This window comes from Suncus etruscus, chromosome 20 (assembly GCF_024139225.1).
Source record: "Suncus etruscus isolate mSunEtr1 chromosome 20, mSunEtr1.pri.cur, whole genome shotgun sequence".
Lineage (NCBI taxonomy): Eukaryota > Metazoa > Chordata > Mammalia > Eulipotyphla > Soricidae > Suncus > Suncus etruscus.
In genome coordinates, this window is record NC_064867.1 from 32,973,081 (window position 1) to 32,985,175 (window position 12,095).

The following is a 12,095-nucleotide window of genomic DNA, read 5'->3' on the forward strand; positions in this document are numbered from 1 at the left end:
GACTTTGACTCCTTCATTGGCCCTGGAGCCAAGCAACGGAAGCCACCTCCTGCTTGGAAGCCATCCAAGCTGCGGTTTCCCAGCGTCTCTTTCTTGCAGAAGCACCTGGGAGGGCTGCCTGTACTGCCGGGCATTGGGCTCACCACACCGGACCTGTTTATGTCAGCCCCTAGGCACCCCCATCCAGTCCAGGCAGGCTTCTACTGCCAGGGATGCTGGGGGGCACCTGGTACCCACTCACTTCAGCCTGCACCTGGCCTGTGCATGCTTCTCTCTCCACACCTGCCTAGGCTTCTCCCAGCTGTGCTCAGATCCACATTGCCCAGAAATTGCCCAGAAATGCAGTCAGGGCATCTGGCATGTGTGTGTGTGTGGGGGGGGCATTCTTCCACCCACAAACAGTCTTGTGTGTATTTGTCTACTAGAGAGCCTCCCCCAGCTGAACCGACACCTGTCTCCACTCAGGTGACCCCAAATCAGGTTAAGAAGCTGGGAAACTGGTGATTCCATTTTCTTGGTGGATGCCCTCTCCCCACTTCAATTTGAAGAAGGTTGCTTGAATTAGAATTTCCTCTCTGAGGCTTTAGAGTCCCATATTGTAGAGGTGCTGCGATGCCAGCTAGGCTGGCCACATGCATCTGCCACTCTGCACCCACTTTTCCCCATGCTCACTTGGAATCTAGTGGGACTGGCCTGTAGGTTTGTTGCACTGACAGGGGTACTCACTGTCTGAATTTTGGCTTCAGTGAATGGGAACAAAAAAAAGGGAGTCTAGAAGGGGGAGACAAAGGAAGAGAGATCTGGGATTATTTCTCCTGGTTCCTTCCACATGGATGGGGATCTCATTTCTTCTGCTAGCTGTCTCTCCATCCCCTTCCCTTTTCTGGTGACTATGGTTTCATTGTCACTTAGTGGAGTCCCAGTTCTTCCCTGTCTCTGTGATTTGATCTCTCTACGCTGACTTTGTAAACAATTCATTCATGAAAATGTCATGGAGTCTAGACTTTACCTTGTGGGTGAAAATACACGACATTTTCCTCCTGTAACAGTGGTTGAAGGGTTTTTGGGTTCTTCTATAACCCTTCCCTTCTTTCCGAGGGGCAACAATAACCCCTTGTCCTTATTCCAGTCTTTGATAATTGGTGGTGAGTTTGGCTTCAGAACTTACTTGGGTGGGAAACAGGGCAAACCCCACTGGGAGTTTGCATTCCTTGGGCAATGGGATTGGCTAGGTGTTGCACCATGTGATTCTGGGTGAACAATCAAATGGAACTTCCTGGGTGGTTCTACCTAATAGGACCAGCAAGTCTACCCAAAACTCCTTGGTGGGATCAGAGAGCTTTTCCCTGGCGGAGGTTCTGCGTTAGAAATTCCTCCCTTCTCTGCCAACCCTAAAAAGAGAATCTCTTGGACAAGTGACTCAGGAACTTCTGTGCTTTACCTGCGTTTCCTGTAAAAGGGACAAGGGATGTTTGACCAGTATGACTCATCATGTTCTTGCTTACAAGAACCAAAAGTTAAGAGAAACTGGAATAGAGAATTTTTTTAAGTAGCCCTTTTGGGTTTGACCCAGAGGCTTCTTTCTTGTTCCAGTGGGACTGGAATCAGAGACCTCTTTCTCACTCTTCCGCACATTCTCCAGCTTCTCTGGTTAGTGGATCCATTATAGCTTCCTTGACATGGCCAGGTGCACTGATCCCCACTCTCTGTACCCCAAAGGACCATAATGGCCCCATTTCCCCCTCAGAAAATTCCTGAGAAGAAAGGGGTGTCTAGGAGCCCACTAACCAGGGAGCAGTGTTCCTGTCAGGATTCAGCTACTGGAGAGGAGGTTCTGGGCACTGCCCAATCACTGTCCTGCTAATCTCAATCCTCTAGCCTTTTGGGAGATCTTGCTGAAGAGACCTGTCAGCACCTCTCCCTCCAAATAGCCATCAGGAAGAGAAGGCAGGGGCCACATAGGGCATGTGTGTGTGAAATACTGCATTTGAACCCCATTTTCTAAAATTGTGTCCAGAATTAATTAAAAACAATTTCTTTAATTAAATTACCATGAGATACACAGATACAAAGGTGTTTGCGATTGAGTTTTAGTCATACAATGTTCAATACCCTTCACTCATTTCCAGTTTTTTTTCCAGCCCTCCTCCTGTCCTCTTCCCTGTCTGCCTCTGTGGCCGACATTTTTCTTCTCTTTCTTTCTCTTCTATTTTTTCCCTTTAGACACTATGATTTGCAATATTATTATTGAAGGGCTTTCATGCATATTATTTTGCCTCCTTTCAGCATCCAGAGTGATCATTCACAACTATCCTTGTCTTAGTTGGAATTCTCTGCCTTAACTACACTTCCTACCATGATCCAGTCCCCCTGGTCTGTCTCTATTTTATCTGGATATTATTGCCAAACTATCTTATTTTTTATATTCCAAAGTGAATGCCATCATTCTAGGTCTATCCTTCTCTCTCTGACCCATTTCACTCTCAGAATACTCTCCACATCCATCCTTAAAAGCAAATTTTCATGACTTGATTTTTCCTAACAGCTGCATAGTATTCCATCATAGATGTACCACATTATTTAATCCACTTATCTGCTCTCAGACATTTGGGTTATTTCCAGATTTTGGCTATTGTGAATAGTGCTTCAGTAAACATAGAAATACAAATGGTGGGGCTGAAAGATAGTATGAAGATAGGGGTTTGGGGCCGGGAAAATGGCGCTAGAGGTAAGGTGTCTGCCTTGCAAATGCTAGCGTAGGATGGACCGTGGTTCGATCCCCCGGCGTCCCATATCGTCCCCCCAAGCCAGGAGCGATTTCTGAGCGCATAGCCAGGAGTAACCCCTGAGCGTCAAACGGGTGTGGCCCAAAAACAAAAAAAAAAACAAAAAAACAAACAAACAAACAAAAAAAGAAGATAGGGCGTTTGCCTTGCATGCGGAAGGATGGTGGTTTGAATTCTGGCATCCCCTATGGTCCCCTGAGCCTGCCAGGAGTGATTTCTGAGCATAGAGCCAGGAGTAAACCTGGGTGTGATCCAAAAGCCCCCCCAAAAAATGCAGGTGGCTTTTCTGCATCGTTGAAACCCCATTTCTGAACCTGCTGTCCTTTCTGATTTGTCCTTTAAAAGGAACAGGTGGTGGAGAAAAAAGAGACCTTTTGGGGCCGGGAAGGTGGCGCTAGAGATAAGGTGTCTGCCTTGTAAGCGCTAGCCAAGGAACGGACCGCGGTTCGATCCCCCGTTGTCCCATATGGTCCCCCCAAGCCAGGGGCAATTTCTGAGCACTTAGCCAGGAGTAACCCCTGAGCGTCAAACGGGTGTGGCCCAAAAACCAAAAAAAAAAAAAAAAAAAAAAAAAGAGACCTTTCAGAGACTGGATTCCATCTCATTTCCTCTGTGCTCAGGGTTCGGAACCTAGTGCCCAGGATTACTAGATCTTCCCCACACTCTTTCTGCTGTGATTTCCACACTTTCTCCACTTGATCAACCAAGAACTTCCAAGGTTCTCATGGTTGTTGCTTTCCACACTCCAGGAAGAGGCCTTCCAGATAGTAACCCTCAGCATTGCTGTCTGGACAGAGGCCCTGGGACCTATAAGGTGACTTGCCTGCCTCCTTCACTAAACAATGCCTGCCTGCCTTCCTTCCTCCCCCTCCCCTCTCCCTCCCCTCCCTCATTTCTTCCTTCCTTCCTTCCTTCCTTCCTTCCTTCCTTCCTTCCTTCCTTCCTTCCTTCCTTCCTTCCTTCCTTCCTTCCTTCCTTCCTTCCTTCCTTCCTTCCTTCTTTCTTTCTTTCTTCTTTCTTTCTTTCTTTCTTTCTTTCTTTCTTTCTTTCTTTCTTTCTTTCTTTCTTTCTTTCTTTCTTTCTTTCTTTCTTTCTTTCTTTCTTTCTTTCTTTCTTTCTTTCTTTCTTTCTTTCTTTCTTTCTTTCTCTTCCTTCCTTCCTTCCTTCTTTCTTTCTTCTTTCTTTCTTTCTTTCTTTCTTTCTTTCTTTCTTTCTTTCTTTCTTTCTTTCTTTCTTTCTTTCTTTCTTTCTTTCTTTCTTTCTTTCTTTCTTTCTTTCTTTCTTTCTTTCTTTCTTTCTTTCTTTCCTTCCTTCCTTCCTTCCTTCTTTCTTTTTCTTTCTTTCTTTCTTTCTTTCTTTCTTTCTTTCTTTCTTTCTTTCTTTCTTTCTTTCTTTCTTTCTTTCTTTCTTTCTTTCTTTCTTTCTTTCTTTCTTTCTTTCTTTCTTTCTTTCTTTCTTTCTTTCTTTCTTTCTTTCTTTCTTTCTTTCTTTCTTTCTTTCTTTCTTTCTTTCTTTCTTTCTTTCTTTCTTTCTTTCTTTCTTTCTTTCTTTCTTTCTTTCTTTCTTTCTTTCTTTCTTTCTTTCTTTCTTTCTTTCTTTCTTTCTTTCTTTCTTTCTTTCTTTCTTTCTTTCTTTCTTTCTTTCTTTCTTTCTTTCTTTCTTTCTTTCTTTCTTTCTTTCTTTCTTTCTTTCTTTCTTTCTTTCTTTCTTTCTTTCTTTCTTTCTTTCTTTCTTTCTTTCTTTCTTTCTTTCTTTCTTTCTTTCTTTCTTTCCTTTTTTCTCTTTCCTTCCACACCCAGTGGTGTTCAGTCTTACCTCCTGGCAATATACTCAGTGAATGCTGGGGACTGAATCCTGCTATGTTAGCAGTGCAAAGCAAGCAAGCATCCTACCCACTGTACTACCATTCTGACCCCAAAACAACACATTTCTTGACAGGACACCCCAGTGCTTCAGTGAGAATGCCACAACCCCCAACTCTGCTAACCTGCTCTCTCTCTTTAGGATCTCAGAGCCTGAGAACTGACATGGATTTGAACCATACCACGAGGTTGGGACTGACTAATGAAATCTGGAAGAGAAGCCACCTCCCTAAGAATGTTCTCAAGTTGGTCACCACCATGGCAACTAATCATACCAGTCCCAGGGGGCTGTGAGCGTTGGCATGGTTTCTTTTCCTTCTGGGAGTGAAGGAGTGGAAGTGTCCCCTGTCCACCCTGTCATTCCTGAATGCAGGTTGCTCCAGGGGCTACTCAGACCCTAACAGAGCAATGCAGGGACTGGTGGGCTGGCTGTGTGCCCTAGTAGTGGGAGAGAAATAAGGAGTATCCTTGTCTTCTGCTCCAGCCTCCCAAATGTTCTCCTGACCTCTACTTGCCCCCAGCACCCCACAGAACAAAAATTGTTCCTGTGTCTGTTCTTAATTGGTCCCAAAGGTCTAGAAATTAATGTATGAGTGATAGAGGGAATGAATGATTGGAAGGGGGGTGTTGTTGGCTTTCTTCCTCCCTGTTGGGAGAAACAAAGGTCCAGAAGATCCCTGGAAGGAAACAGAGAGAAGCTGGACAGAAGATAGGGTAGCCAGGCTGGGTGCAGTAGGGCAGGAATTGGGGCGAGCAGACTGGCTAGCTAGCCCAGTGGCTGCACAGAAAGCTCCTTTGGGGTGTCTTAGGGGTGGGGAGGCCCTGGTCGGTCTCGATGCTGTGGGAACTAGCTTCCGCCTGGCCTGTGGCTTGCGTGACTCCGTGACTCCGGGAACGCTGGGCCCAGGGCGTGGAGGCAAGCAAACGCCATTAGCCGTATCAGCGATCTCCTGGTGCAGATATGGAAGTTTGAGGAGGCCCAGCGACTCTGGTCGACCATAAAGAGACGTGATTGAGGCGGGTCATGGGGAGGTGGCGGTGATTAAGGGGGGTGTGTGTGAGGCCCACAGACTTCCTGCCCAGCAGGTAGAGGAGCTCAAGGAGGGAGAGGATGGGAAGTTAGTCACAGTATACACCAACTCTGAGCTCATAAAACCTGTGCCCCTAGTGGGCAGGGACCTGCCCAAGCCCCTGCAGTAGTGCGCAGTTGTCACACCCTGCTTATCTCCCAACTCACAGAGTGCAAGGCCCTCTGGTCTTGGCAGAAGCTGACACAGGAGGTGACACAGGTGGTGGTAACCCAGAGACCACCTCCTGCCCTGTGCTGTCTCCCCATCTACTTCTCCTGGCCAGCTGTCATCACCTCTACTTGAGTCTCATGAAATTTTATTTTGTTCCCATCTCATTGGCAGGAAGTCAGAGGCCCCAGAACTTCTGGTCTGAAAGGAATGAAGGGGATGGTTGGAGAAAGCACCCAGGGATCAGGTCTGGGGTTTATTTCTACCTTAATAGGCTATTTTGGAGCTCTGACTGGAAGTAGGTGTGAACTCCAGGCAGACAGGAAAAAGGGTAATTCTAGGTGTGGTCTCCCCAGATACTGTAGGCCTCTTTGAAAGAGGAGACAGTTCCCCGGAGATGATAGGATGGGGGGCTGTGAAGAGTTGAGCTTTGGAACCCCTTGTGTCTGTCTGAGGTTTAGGATCCATGGGGACTCGAGGGCTGATGGCTGATGGGACCCCTTTCTCAATACACCTAGAACAGCTGGTTTCAAGGGCACAGATGACTACTGAGGGGCTCCCCAGCAGTGCTTGGGTACTTAGGGCCCATCCTGGAATATTCAGCTCCAGCGTGGGCCTGAAATTGGAGCTGGCCTCTGGGAAAATGGTGCCAGCATGCTCAGGGGCCATGTAAAACTGGGGATCAGATATCCCAGGTGTGGGCTCCAGCTCTTGGAGCTTTCTCCCATGCCCCAAAATTAACGTCTGAAGTTTTCTGTTTGCCCACACCCCCAAATTGTGTCTGGCCTCTTGGGGGTGCAGATACTTCTTTCTCCAACAGCCCACAAGCCTTCCAATCAGGTATCCACAATTGTTCAGTGTTTCCAACACAGTGCTGGCTCTACCTTCTCAAAATTAGCAGCCATTTGAGATGGAAGTGTCTGTGTCTCCCTCGGGCACTCCTATCAAGCCAAGCTAAGTGCTTTTCCTAAACCCTCAATTTCTGCAATCCTTGGGCTGTTTCCCCAGGGCAGGTCTTTCTCCCCTAGTGCGTGGCTCATCTTTTCACTTTTTTTTTTTTTTTTAGGACTGCTGTCCTCTGCCCCCAGTACCTCCAGAGTGGTGTCCCTTTGCATTCAATCTGTAGCACCATGCTGGTAGAGAGGGATTATCAGAGTGAGAATTTTGGGGGGTGGCCACACCCGGTGGTGCTCAGGGGTTACTCTTGACTCTGTCTTCAAGAATCACTCGTGGGAGCTGGAGCAGTGGTGCAAGCAGTAGGGTGTCTGCCTTGCACGAGTTAACCTAGGATGAATCTTGGTTCCATCCCCCTGCGTCTCATATGGTCCACCAGGTCAGGAGCAATTTCTGAGCGCATAGTCAGGAGTAACCCCTGAGTGTCACTTGGAATGAAAACAAAAACAAACAAACAAACAAACAAACAATAAAGGAATCACCCTTGGCAGTGCTCGAGGGATCATATTGGATGTCAGGGATTGAATCCATGTTGGCCACATGCAAGGCAAATGCTCTACCCGCTTTGTTGTCACTTCATTTCCACCATTTTTTCTTTTAAATATTTTTTTAAATAAAATCACTATAAAATAGAGCAGTGGTCTTCAAACTATGGCCCGCGGGCCACATATTGTATTTGTATCTGTTTTGTTTCTTCATTGCAAAATAAGATATATGCAGTGTGCATAAGAATTTGTTCATAAGTTTTGTTTTTACTATAGTCAGACCCTCCAGTGGGCTGAGGGACAGTGAACTGGCCCCCTGTTTTAAAAGTGTGAGGACCCCTGAATAGAGTTACAAAGTTGTTCATGATTGGGTTTCAGTTATGCAATGTCCAACACCTATTTCTTCACCAGACTGCATTTACCACCACCAATGTCCCCACTTTTCCTCCTGCTCTCCCTCCAACCTACCTTATAGCAGACATTTTTCTTCTCTTTCTCTCTTGTTCTCTCAGCAGAGCGAGAATGTACCTCACTTTCCTGCTTAGAATCTTCCATGGTGCTCTGCTATTGTGAAGAGAAAGTCTGCTTCCCTGTGATTTTGTCTCCTGCCTTAAGTTAAGGGCCGGAGTGGTGGTGCTAGAGGTAAGGTGTTTATCTTGCAAGCGCTAGCTTAGGAAGGACCATGGTTCAATCCCCAGGTGTCCCATATGGTTCCTCCAAGCCAGGGGCAATTTCTGAACACATAGCCAGGAGTAACCCCTGAGTATCACTGGGTGTGGCTCCCCCCCAAAAAATTAAAAGAAGCTAATTTCTCTCAGTGACCCCAGATATTTCTCCTCCCTCAGGAGCCTCCTTTCCCAGTCACCCAACATGGCACGAGCTTTCTTTGCACATGGATCTTTTATCTGCCAAGACAACCCCTATAATACCTCTGTTCCCTTAAATGTCACCTCCTGGGGCTGGCCAGAGCGATAGCGCAGCAGTAGCATTTGCCTTGCATATGGTCAACACAGGACAGACTGTGGTTCAAATCCCGGCATCCCATATGGTTCCCTGAGCCTGCCAGGAGTGACTGCTGAGTGCAGAGCCAGGAGTAACCCCTGAGTAACCCCTGAGTGCTGCTGGGTGTGACCCCAAAACAAACAAAAAAAGCCACCTCCTTCATGAAGTCTTTCCTCACCACCCACCCTTGGCAGAGTCAAACCTCTCCTGTGGCCCCCTAGCCACAGACACTATAACAGTCAGATCATCTGGGTAAAAGCTACCTGACCTCTTTGGCTAGTGGCTGCCAGTATAATCATGGTTTTGTTTGCAATTCAGGGATCAAACCCAGGGCCTCACACACATACACAAGGCCTGCATGCTCCTTCAAAGCCACTCCCTGGCTTTTTTTTTTTTTTTTTTTTGCCCCAAGTTCAGCTCTGGTTGGAAACACAGGCTGTTCTGTTTAGCCAGGGAGCATGTCCTTTGTTAACTGCAAGATGGGCAGGTCTAGTGGATATGACGATCATGAATTCACATTTGCTGAGTCAAAGTGCTGGTGCTTTTCTGCTGCTTCTGTCCAACGTTATCGGGAAGGTGGGAGCTTGCCAAGGAGCAAAGAGGAAGTAGAAACCCACAGGGTCAAACCACCTGCCTGAGGTTAAGCAGCGTTGGGCATTGGATCTAACTGCCTGCCTTCTGTGTGCCTTTCCACTTTCTCACCTGTCCACTGTTCAGTGCCAGTGCAGAAGCCTTGCTCTTCTAGTCATGCCAGGTTTATCAGCATGTCCACAGATTGGGGGGTCAGGGAAAGGGGGTGTCAGGATGTCTTTGCTCCTCTTCCACTCTTCCTCCTTCCCCATTGTTTCTTTCCTCCCTGGAAGGCTCCTTCTTCTCTGCATGGCTAGAATCATATGGTCTTAACCATGGAGGGGCAGGAACTGACTTTTGACACTTTCCTCAAAGAACACTGGGATTCTCTACATCTTAGAGTGGCTATCATCTTGACAGGTTGCTTTCCTCCATGAAGTTTTGGGGAAGAAATTAATGCAGGGCTGTAGCATTATTTTAAACATCACGTAAAGAGAAAAAGGGGGCCTGGAGGGATACTACAGGGGTTGTGGTACATGTCTTGCATGCAGCTGACACTGGTTAACTCTTAGGCATTGAAGGTGGGAGTCCTGAGCACCTCTGGATATGGCTTTGGAAGCCCCGGATCACCACTGGGTGATCTGACAGCAACATGTCCTCAGTTATAACATTAAACAGCCAGCCAAGAACTGCAGAGAAGGGTCTCCAGTTCCCCCTTGAGAAGCACTCCCTCAAATTTAGTTATGGGTGAATAAACTGCAATAGAATTCAATAGGCATGGGCTGGTAAAGGCCATACCCCAGTTCTCCAGAAAGTGTGGGATGCACTCCACAGATGTGCCCAGTCCCCAACTACTGACCCATCTGAGCTAGGTGTGTAAGAAAATGCCCTTGAATTCAGGTCTCAGGTTTCTTTCATCAGATAGTTTAATACTATGGGAAGAAATGAAGCGTTGCAAAAAGATACCCGGTTTCCACCCTGTTACACCATTACTTTGTAAACTTGTTTTCTTTTTCTTTCTTGGGTCACACCTGGCAATGCTCAGGAGTTACTTCTGGCTCTCCACTCAGTAATCATTGCTGGCAGGCTGGAAGAACCATATGGTATGCCTGAGAAGGACTATGGATTGAACCTGGATAGACCTTCAATTGACCCTTATGTGCAAAGAAAGCCCCTTACCTCCTGTACTACCCCTAAATTTTTGGGCCCACATCTTGTCAAATGGTGCCCACCCCCATGCCTACCTACCATTCTTTGGGAATTCCAAATAGAGCTGCCCAAAGCTTTCTCTCTGCTCTGAATGATCTGGGGGTGGTCTCACCAAGACCTCCAGCAACTTTGCAAATTCTTTGCCTCTCCAGCTCAGCACAGATCCCCACACTGGACCTGGGGTGTGAGGAGAGGAGCTTGCAGCAGAAGGTTGCTTCAGAGCCAAATTGATCCCCAAAACTCCCAGTGCTGGGGAGAACTATGGGGAGGGGGTGGAAAGGAACCCCACAGGGAGGCAGGCTGCCCTGGGACTCACCTCCAGCTACCCAGCCCGAACCTCAGGAGGCCTGGCCAGGAGAGGCGGGTCGGCAGGAGCAGCGTCGATAACCCGCCCGGCTCCTCCAAGACCTTCTGGCGCCCACTCATCTGGCAGGCGGGCCGGCCAGGGAGCCCCAGCACACGGCCGCCAGCGCCTGACTCAGCGGCTCTGTCGGTGGGGCTGGGATGGGAGGTGTAGGCTGGAGCCTGCCGGGCCCTGGCAGGAGGAGCCCCCTTGGGCTGGAGCGGCCCCAGGCCCCAGGGCGCACTGGCAGGGGGCCATCCTGCAGAACTAGGCCTCTGCTGGCCAGCCAAGGAGCTCTGACTCCCATCCAGCGCCCCAGAGTCTCCAAGAGGCAGAAGGGGGGTCCAGAGAGAAAGACATCCCAGCTCCTGGCTGGTGGAGAGGGGACAAGAAGCTCCAAGGTCGAAATCACCCCGGGGATCCACCCAGGCCCACAATCATTCATATTGCAATTAAGCCTATCTCTCTCCAAGGCCATCAGTGCCCCCAAGTCAGAATGGGCACCCTTACCTCACAAACACTGTTACCTTGTAAGGGCCTGTCCTTAAAATCTTCCATTACTATCACCCCGCACCCCAGCTCTAGATTAAGGTGAATTTTCATATGATTAAACAGGAATGGATGATTTTGAGATGGTAGTTTAGGCCACATGTTCTACCAGTGTTGCTATTTATGGCCTTTATATATATATATATATATATATATATATATATATATATATATAAAACTTTATTGATGGATTGTTTCGTCTTTGGCCACACCAGGCGGTACTAAGTGGCCACTTCTGGCTCTGCACTCAGAAATCACCCCTGGCAGGCTGGGGGACATGCCAGGAATGGAACCTCCTGGGTTGTTCGCATGCAAGGCAACTGCCCTACTGCTGTACTAGCTCTCTAGCACATCGATGGTATTTGTCCTTCTCTCGCTGACTTATTTTGCTTGACAATGATGCCCTTAAAATCATATCTTTTTCTCTAGAAGGACTCCTTCTGTTCCTTTCTTGTTTGATTTTTACCCACCCCCCTTTTTTCTCCTTTTTTTCCCTTCCCCTCCAAACAGAATCACATAACTCAAACCATCTTGTTCTGCCTTACAAATTGAGGGGGAAATGACGGAGGAGACCAAGACCAAACAGGTGTATGAACATTGAGTAGAAATAAAAAAACGATCATACTTAAACAACAAATCCAAAGCCAACTACAACAGAATCGATACCCAATCTACAACAGGCTAGACACAGAGGGGACCACTTATACTAGCAGTCCGGGGATCAAAGGAGGGGGATATGGGATGCATGCTGAGAACAGGCATGGAGGGAGGACAACGCTGGTGGTGGGAATGCCCCTGATTCAATGTCACTATGTGTCTCAAATATCACTGTGAAAGATTTGTAATATACTTTGGTCAAAATAAAAATTAGTTAATTAAAAACATAATATCCGGGGCCGGGCGGTGGCGCTGGAGGTAAGGTGCCTGCCTTACCTGCGCTAGCCTAGGAGACGGACCGCGGTTCGATCCCCCGGCGTCCCATATGGTCCCCCAAGCCAGGAGCGACTTCTGAGCGCATAGCCAGGAGTAACCCCTGAGCGTTACCGGGTGTGGCCCAAAAACCAAAAAAAAAAAAAAAAAACAAAACAAAAACATAA